The following is a 9,075-nucleotide window of genomic DNA, read 5'->3' as shown; positions in this document are numbered from 1 at the left end:
TGTGATTTTTCTTGCTTGAGTAGTAGATTTTCTTGTCTCATTATATTCTTATATATGACATTATACTCTTAAGTGCAATAGCTTAGCTATCTATGACCAGTATTTTTCTATTCAGCTTTTTATTACTTCAAAAACAGAAAATAAAAATGAGAAACTTTTTGTTCCCTTTTGAATATTACCCGTTTTATTACATGCAGGTCCAGTTTATAAAGAAAAAATAATAATCCCACTTTCACAAATAAACTACATCCGTATACCGACATAATCCAGTAAAACCTTGTAATTTATATCAATGTATTGTTCTACTTATATATTAAAAACATAATAAAAACCCAAAAAAGTCAAACATTTAAAATGCTTGATATCATTATTAATGCAATATATTAGATTTAATGTTAAAATGGTAATAAATCTAAGACGGTTTAACAAATACATAAACTCAAGGTTCAATATGACAAGTTCACATTTTTACATATATTTTTATTATAAAAAAGTAAAATTAACAAAAAAAAATAAGAAAAATTAATGTAAAATATAAACAAATTATAATTAAAATATTTTGGTGTACACAAAAAACTAAAATAATGATAACATGTTAATTTATGTTGTTTCAAACAGCGATTATGAAATAACTCAGACAACGTCTAACCTCGCACCTATTATGTAATAAACATTCAACCTAAAAACATTTGAAAACTAATACCTTTTGCAAATAAGATATTTGTTTAAATGAATACGAACACTCACACTCGACCCTAACTGATATTAATAATTAACCCAAGCAAATAACCAAATGACTATAGATTTTAATTCTAATAAACTGATGCTAGATTCTTTGTTTTGTTCGTTGTATAATAAGTAAAGAGAATTTTTAATACTTACTACGTAGACCAAGGTGTTCAATAGCTTCCAGAAATTTTTGTTGAAGTTCATTTTTCCATCTGAGCTTAACCTTCTTTGGAGCCCGTCCCTGAGAATTGCCACCATCTGAATTGTTGGTAACTGATGTTATCGTCCCACTTTCATTCGAACCATCAGCTAAATTGGTTTTTCCTATATAATAGTTATGTAGATTGGAAATTATTGGATCAATACACAACATAATATTCTCCCTAGTGGAAAGAAGGCTAAAAAATAAGGTTGTTAATTCATTGGTCACAAATTTAGATTTACCGTTCATTTTGTCGCTAAGAGCTTGAAGGTTACTCATAACGTTGAAGTCACATGAAACAAAGAGTTCCACTAGATAGGATAGAGAGAGCTTCGTCCCCTAATCTTTTGTCCTTATCTGCAGATATTACTGTATAATAATCACATAAATAAATCGTTAGCATCATCAAATTCATAAGAATGTTAGAATAACACGCATAGAAGGAATCTTTTGGTCTAGTGCTATCTTTCTTCTTCTACACTGACCTGAGATTTTTCTTGCTAGAGTAGTAGATTTTCTTGTCTCACTATGTTCTTATATACACTACAAGAAAACATAGCTGTTTCCGACCGTCAAATCCATTGGAAAACAGTCGGAAAGAGGCATATCCAACCATTAACTGACGACAGTGAATCGGTCGGAAATCGTTGGTCGCAAATTTATTTGGTTAGAAATCGGTCGGAAATTTCCAACCGAACATTAGTTGGAAATTCGTTGGTTAAAAATCGGTCGGATTTCGGTTAGTTAATACCGACTAAATACCGACAGCATAAAACGGTCGAGACTATATTACCGACGGATTTACTACCGTTTACTTTTTTTTCTCAATAAAAAATATCAGTACCAAATTAATTTAAAATACAAAAAATGAAAATTAATTAAAAATAAAAAATGCTAAATTAATTGAAAATCAGAAAATACTAAAATTGTAGAAATAAGTTATTGTCAATAAAACCACATTAATAGATTCTTACATAAACCGTTAGTCTTTTTTTTGGACATCCTACCACAAAAAACTAGCAAGTTAAAACACTAATCTCTAATTTTGAGTTTCATCATCATCTTCATCTTCAGGTGGACGACAGTCTGGAAACTTGTTGAGAAGCTTTTCAGTAACACCCATCAAGTATTGGATTGTCTTGTTTTTTTCCTCTTTCTCCTTAACTAACTCAGAAATCTGGGTGTAAGCTTCTTCTAACTTCTTGTCATGATCCAAGCTGGATAAGAAGGGAGCATTAAACTCTTCATGGTCTGGAAGAGATCCATATCCAAATCGATGTCCTTTCTTTTTGGGTATTGCCTGAGAATCAACATGCATAATGTTAAGAATATGGAAACATCATGTTAAGAATCAAAGAGTTAAGAAGTGTCAAGGATAAAAGTGTTGATGTAAGATAGTAGAAAGCAAGTTAAGAATGAAAATGAAATCTCCATACCTTACGAACCAAATCGTTGATCTCAGAACAAGAGATCTCTTTAGATGGAACCCGTCCATCTTCAAGTGTATCTATAGATTGGAGGTCATTCACCTGTTCTTTTAAAGTCTCCACAATCCTCTTAGCCTTCTTGTAGACAATCTTGCCAGTTTTTTTACTTTTATAAACATCCTCAATGAAAGCCAGCATATTAGGCTCCACTCCACCATTTTCAATAGTCTTATATACATAGAAAAAGAACATAGTTAATATCCATTGAAATGATAATTCTTAAGAAATATAAAGAAATTCAAATTTACCATCTCATCTTTACGCCTATAGAATGATTTAGCTCTATTGTAGTGCACTGCAATTCCTTCTCCATCTGGGTTGCTTCTCCTGTTTTGTGAGTTTGTTGCTGCCAATCCTGCAACTTTCTCATCACGCCAGAGCTGAATATATTCTTTCCATAAATCACCTGACATATGTACAAGTTTCTTTTTATTGCATTTCCATTTGTCTTTCCACTCAGACAAGTTCTTGGAGAAAGAATAGGCAGCTTGTTTCTCAAACTCCCTCTCAACTGTTTTTGTAATGCTGGGATCCCAATTAAACTCTTGCTGAATCAAAAAAAAAACACATGAAGTAAATAACAAGAGAGAAACATGATGTGAATCAAACATAAATTATAGAAGGAATCTTACTGCAAAAGCTTGAAACCACCGTTGTTTAGTATCAGCAGGAAGAGAACGAAATGTCAAGAAAGCATGGTTGACATCTGTTTTTTGCATTCTCAAGATAGACTTTGTAATTACACCATATGGATCACGCTTAAACCTATAGATAAAACAGTTAAGATACCTATTGATAAACCTATAGATAAACATATAGATTAAACAGATGTTACCAAATAGCTCCTCGTTGCACTTTGGGATGAAGATACTTAAGTGTTTCACGTCCTGGAGCAGCGAGAAGATTCTCCACCGAAGCAGGTGGATCATATATATGACATTATACTCTTAAGTGCAATAGCTTAGCTATCTATGACCAGTATTTTTCTATTCAACTTTTTATTATTTCAAAAACAGAAAATAAAAGTGAGAAACTTTTTGTTCCCTTTTGAATATTACTCGTTTTATTACAGGAAGGTCCAGTTTATAAAGAAAAAAAAAATCTGGCTTTCACAAATGAACAACATCCATGGACCGACGTAGTCCAATAAAACTTTTTAGTTTAAACTCATGTATTGTTCTACTTATATATTTAAAACATAAAAAAAACCCGAAAAGACAAACATTTAAACTGCACGATATCATTATTAATGTAATATATTATATTTATTGCTAAAAAGGTAACAAATCTAAGACGATTTAACAAATACATAAGCTCATGGTCCAATATGAAAAGTTCACATTTTTACATATATTTTTTTATATGAGAATGTAAAATTAAAAAAAAAATCTATGTAAAATATAAACAAATTATAAGTAAAATACTTTGATATATACAAAAAAACTAAAATAATGATAACATATTAATTTATTTTGTTTCAAACAGTGATTATGTTACAACCTAGACAACGACTCACACCTATTATGTAATAAACATACAACCTAAAAATATTTGAAAACTAATACCTTTTGCAAATAAAATATTTGTTTAAATGAACACGAACACGAACACGAACACCCGACCCTAACTGATATTAATAATTAACCCAATCAAATAACCAAATGACTATAGACTTCAATTCTAATAAACTGATGCTAGATTCTTTATTTTGTTCGTTGTATAATAAGTAAAGAGAACTTTCAATACTTACTACGTAGACCAACGTGTTCACTAGCTTTTAGAAATTTTTGTTGAAGTTCATTTTTCTATCTGAGTTTAACCTTCATTGAAGCCTGTCCCTGAGAATTGCCACCATTTGAATTGTTGGTAATTGATGTTATCATCCCACTTTCGTTCGAACCATCAGCTGAATTGGTTTCTCTTATAAAATATTAATATTTTTGAAATATATTTGGTGTTATACCCTTTAAGCTATATTTATTAACAAACTTAATTTTTAAAAAATTACAAAAAAACAAAATCAATTAGATTCCTAAAAAGTCTCTACGAATTTGAGTTATAATTTCCTAAAATAGTTTATATATTTAGAAATTTATGACACTTAATAACATATGCTAAAAAAATATATACAATATTTTTTTCCTTTTAAAACTCTACTATTCAATAATAACTATATAATCAATATTGTTTGATATGAATAATTAAAATCTTTAATGGTTATTAATATGCTGATAAAATGTAAAAATAATTATGTCACGGATTAAATCTAATAAATTAGAGTATTTATAGTATAATTTATCTGCGGTATACTGCATGATAACTTTTACGGATATAATTCTTTTACGACTTAAATTTAAACACTAAACTTACAGATTAAATTTAAAAACACTAAAATTTTAAAAAATAATAATGTAAAAAAAAAATTTCATGGGTTAAATCTAAAAAACACTAAAAACAATTATAGTCATAAAAAAGTCAATACGGTAAAAATGTAACATTATTATAAATAAAACTAAATAAGTGTTCTGTTGTGTCTGCAGTATACCGCCAGGCCCGGCCCTGACCTAAAGCTCATGAAGCAAGGACTTTAGGCGCCAAATATTATACTTAGTTTAGGGGCATCAACTTCTGAAAAGTATCCTTAGTGTAGTGGTTTTGATTTTTGATTTTTAGTTTCTTGTCCAGTGTTCAAACCCTGCCCACATTAACGATTAAACGATTTGTTTCCTTTTTTTTTTAACTCGATTTGTTTCCTATTTTATCCGACCATAATATTCTGTTTTATCTAAATTTATTTATATTATATTAACTAATATAAAAATTATACGATTAAATAAAAAAAATCCAACTCTCTTTATTTGACGGTTCTTCTTCTTTTTTTTTTTTTAATTATAATTATATTTATATTAAAAGATAGTGGGCCTTCCCAAATGGGCTTGGCCTATAGAATACAAAACAAGAGTCCAACAGATACAAAAAAGAAAACGACGTCGAATCCATCGCCGGAAAGGGGGATCGGATCCTGTTGTAAAGACCTAAGACAGATGCTCGTTCTGTAGCTCCGGTGGTTGCAAGACCGACGGCTTTGCGGCGGCTTCACCAGTTCGAATCCCATGACGGAAGCAACCAAGAACCATCGAGTTTTCATCTCCGGTGAGACCACCTGACCTGCTACAGATCTTCCGACCAGTACAAACACCCGATCTCAGGCTCCGCGAAGTCAGGTCCCGTTCCTAGCAACCCGCTCACTCGGATCTAACACCTCCCTTCCAGCTCCGGCGGCCATCGCTTCCTTAGGTTGCAACTCTTCAATCCGGTTCGGTGGAGACAGACCCGTGGCGGTATACAGATGATGGTGGCTCAGTCCACCCTCCGTACCCTGAGATCCCACGAGTGCCCAGAAGATGCCAACCTCCATGGTTAACCACCGTGACACTGCAGCTCAACCCTCCTGACTCCCAGCCGACTTCCGCCGCAAACCGCAGCCAGGATTTGGCGGATGAGCCCCGAGAAAAACTCCACCGCGAGCCACCGCGACTTGATCAGGAGTTTCCAGACCACCAAACCAGAAGCCACAGTCGCATCGGTTGGGAGTCAAAACCACACCTCAGCTGCCGGAGAAGAGAAGCACCTACCTCTGTCTTCCTCTTGCAGATCCAAAGCCTACAAGTAAGCGCCGCCCTTCTTACCTGTCAAAGCCAAACTCAACCCGCAGGTAGCGTCTCGGCTGGAATGAGGAGAATCCTCACTACTCATCTAGAGCCATCGAACCCACCGGGAAAGAAGACCGACACACAAAGATCCCAAACCAGATCTGCTAGTTCTAATCACGGATCCGATGCCGTCCTCAAGCATCTTCCCCGAATCTTCACTAGCAGCCTCCACCAGAGGAATCTTCGCTTCACGCACCAGTGACTCACCGGAACCACCAACCCGAGCGACCAGAACAAGACGGAGGACCACCTCACCGAGAGAGAAAGCGAAACAGAAGTAAGAAACTAACTAAAACAAGGAGGGAAAGCCCTCTCCGGCGCCGGAAGGGCAAGCCGGAGAGGCAAGAAATCGAGATCTGAAAGTTGAGTTTAGAGAGAAGGGAGAGAAAAATATTATTTAGAGAGAGAGAAAAATCTACCGGTTCTTCTTCTTCTTCTTCCAATTTTCGCTGATCACCGTCGAAACACCATCAATCGCCATCGGAGTCTCTCCATCTATGTTTGTGTTTCTTCTTTTTTCCTCCTGGCTTCCGACTATAGTCATACTTTTTCTATGTTTTTTTTTTTTTTTTGCTTAATTTCTCTGTTTTTTTCTAATAACTTTTCTAGATTTTCATATTCTCTCAAGCACTTAATAATTGAGAGATTGATTGTTAGAAGTTAAAATGTTCATGCACTTTGACTAACTTTTATTTAACATTCAAGCAGTCTCTACTATATTTGTCAATTTGATGATGTGTTGTTTTCTTTGATTGCTTGTGTTTTTGTGGTATAGTTTAGTACTGAAATTTTAGTAAACTTTACCAAACAAAAGTGGTTAATTGATGTATAGATATTTTTTCTTTTGTCAACAAGTGATGTATTGATAATTAGTGTTTCTGTATGATTTCTTTTTAAAGAAATGAAAATTTTTGTGATCTTTTGCATAGTTATATACGTATATAATTGTATCGAAAAATAGTTGGTGTTTAGGGGCAGCATTTTCTACTTTGCTTTAGGCGTCATATACCTATGGGCCGGCCCTGTACAGCTGATCAAATTTTAGAATTAACAACCAAAATACAATTATACAATTTTAAACACTAAACAAAAGAAACAAAATTAACAAATAAATATATTTTTAAAAAAAATTAGGCTTTTTTTATAAAATTTATATAACGGTATACCGCATTAAAATATAGTTAGGCTATAAATATCGGAAAATTATTCTTTGGCACAACCACAAATTATTATGTCGATATTAAGAAGTAGATAGAGTTATATTTTGTTTTTAATTAGTCTATAATATCGGAGAATTAATCTTTGGCACAACAACAAATTTTGCCATGACCTCTAGGATTGGGTTGGCATAAGCCAATTGTAAACGGTGGGAAGTCCGGTGGTCGACATTGTCTCTTACAATCTCTGTGGGTTTGGCATGGACCTCTATAGACGCACCAACTTGGATGATAACCATTCTCTCTTACATCTACAGTATTAGTAATTAAACAAATGAGAACATCAGATATATGATTTTTTTTTTTTTTTTTTTTGCTTTTCGAGATGTGATTAGAAAAGACATGTATTAAATTACCTGTTGATTGATAAGTAACTAGGAGACAACATATGACGAGGATGACAATCAATCGAAGCTTTGGCAACAATACCATTTTGTTGGTATGATTTAGTGATCAAGTTTTTATTATTTTATGGTATGAAGAAAGTAAAGAACAAGAACAGGGCTCTTTATATATGCATGTAAGCTTGAGATAGTCAATTGAATGTTCAAATTGTTTATTATTGTGTTGGGATTTCTGTCTCTATTAAGTGGTTTAAATCTTCAGAAAAGTTTGTTGAAAAAACAAAAATCTTCATAAAAGTTATAAAATCTTGGGAAAATAATTAGAAATAAATGTTTAAATTTTTTGTCCATGTATGCATTATAAAATTAAAATTGCTGAAATATGTTTTAAATTAATGAAAATCTTATTATACCTTTTAATCAAGTCTACAGTCCCCTATATATTAATTAAAATACAAATTTGAACTTAATAGTACTCATATCTTTATATTTTATGTAAATGCATATTACACTTCTTAGAAATTCAGCAAATTAGAATACAAATGTGAACTTAATAGTATTCATATCTTTATATTTTATGTAAATGCATATTACACTTCTTATAAATTCCAAAATTTTTAATATATCATTTTATCTAATCATTTGTCCTGTCTCAATAAATTGGTTTTTAAACCACACAAAAGACACATTGCCATTAATAATAACATTTTATTAGTATTTTTTCGACTACGTTAAAACTTTTTTCACGTTCAAAGATTTTAACGGATGAGACATATTTTAAATGAAATAAACAAAAATTTGAATTAAAAATACTTTAATTACATATTACGTTTGACACAAACGAACATTAATTCAATAATTATAATTTTACTCATAATAATTTTATTTAAATTAATTTATTCCGTACATAGTGCGGGTTGTTACCTAGTATATATAAATTTTAAAAGCATCAACTTGTAGCGTGGAGAACAAAACCGAATTCTATCATCATCATCATTAGATTTCACTTCAAACTTTTAATTTTATCAATGCTACTTTTAAATAATAAATTTTAAACAAATTTACTAAAATGAAAGAAAGAACTATAGACAATTGATGGAAAGAAAGAAAGAATAAGAGAAAGTTCGTCAATTGTTGTTTCAAAGTTATAGTTAATTTGAATTCTATTTGTATTTAGATATTAAAAGCAGTGTATACTTATTTGTATTTGATTTTTAATAGCAGTAAAAGCATGGATGGCTAATCGAACCTCTATGTAAAGATTCATTTTAAGCAATATAATACTTATTTGAGTAAAAAAAAAAAGCAGTATATACAAAACACAATGTTGCTTTGTTAAGGCGATGTAGAAACCTTTTTTACGTTATTGAAAGTTAAGTCACT

Source organism: Camelina sativa, chromosome 17 (genome assembly GCF_030686135.1).
Source record: "Camelina sativa cultivar CO46 ecotype springtype chromosome 17, ASM3068613v1".
Classification (NCBI taxonomy): domain Eukaryota; kingdom Viridiplantae; phylum Streptophyta; class Magnoliopsida; order Brassicales; family Brassicaceae; genus Camelina; species Camelina sativa.
This window is presented reverse-complemented; position numbering follows the sequence as displayed.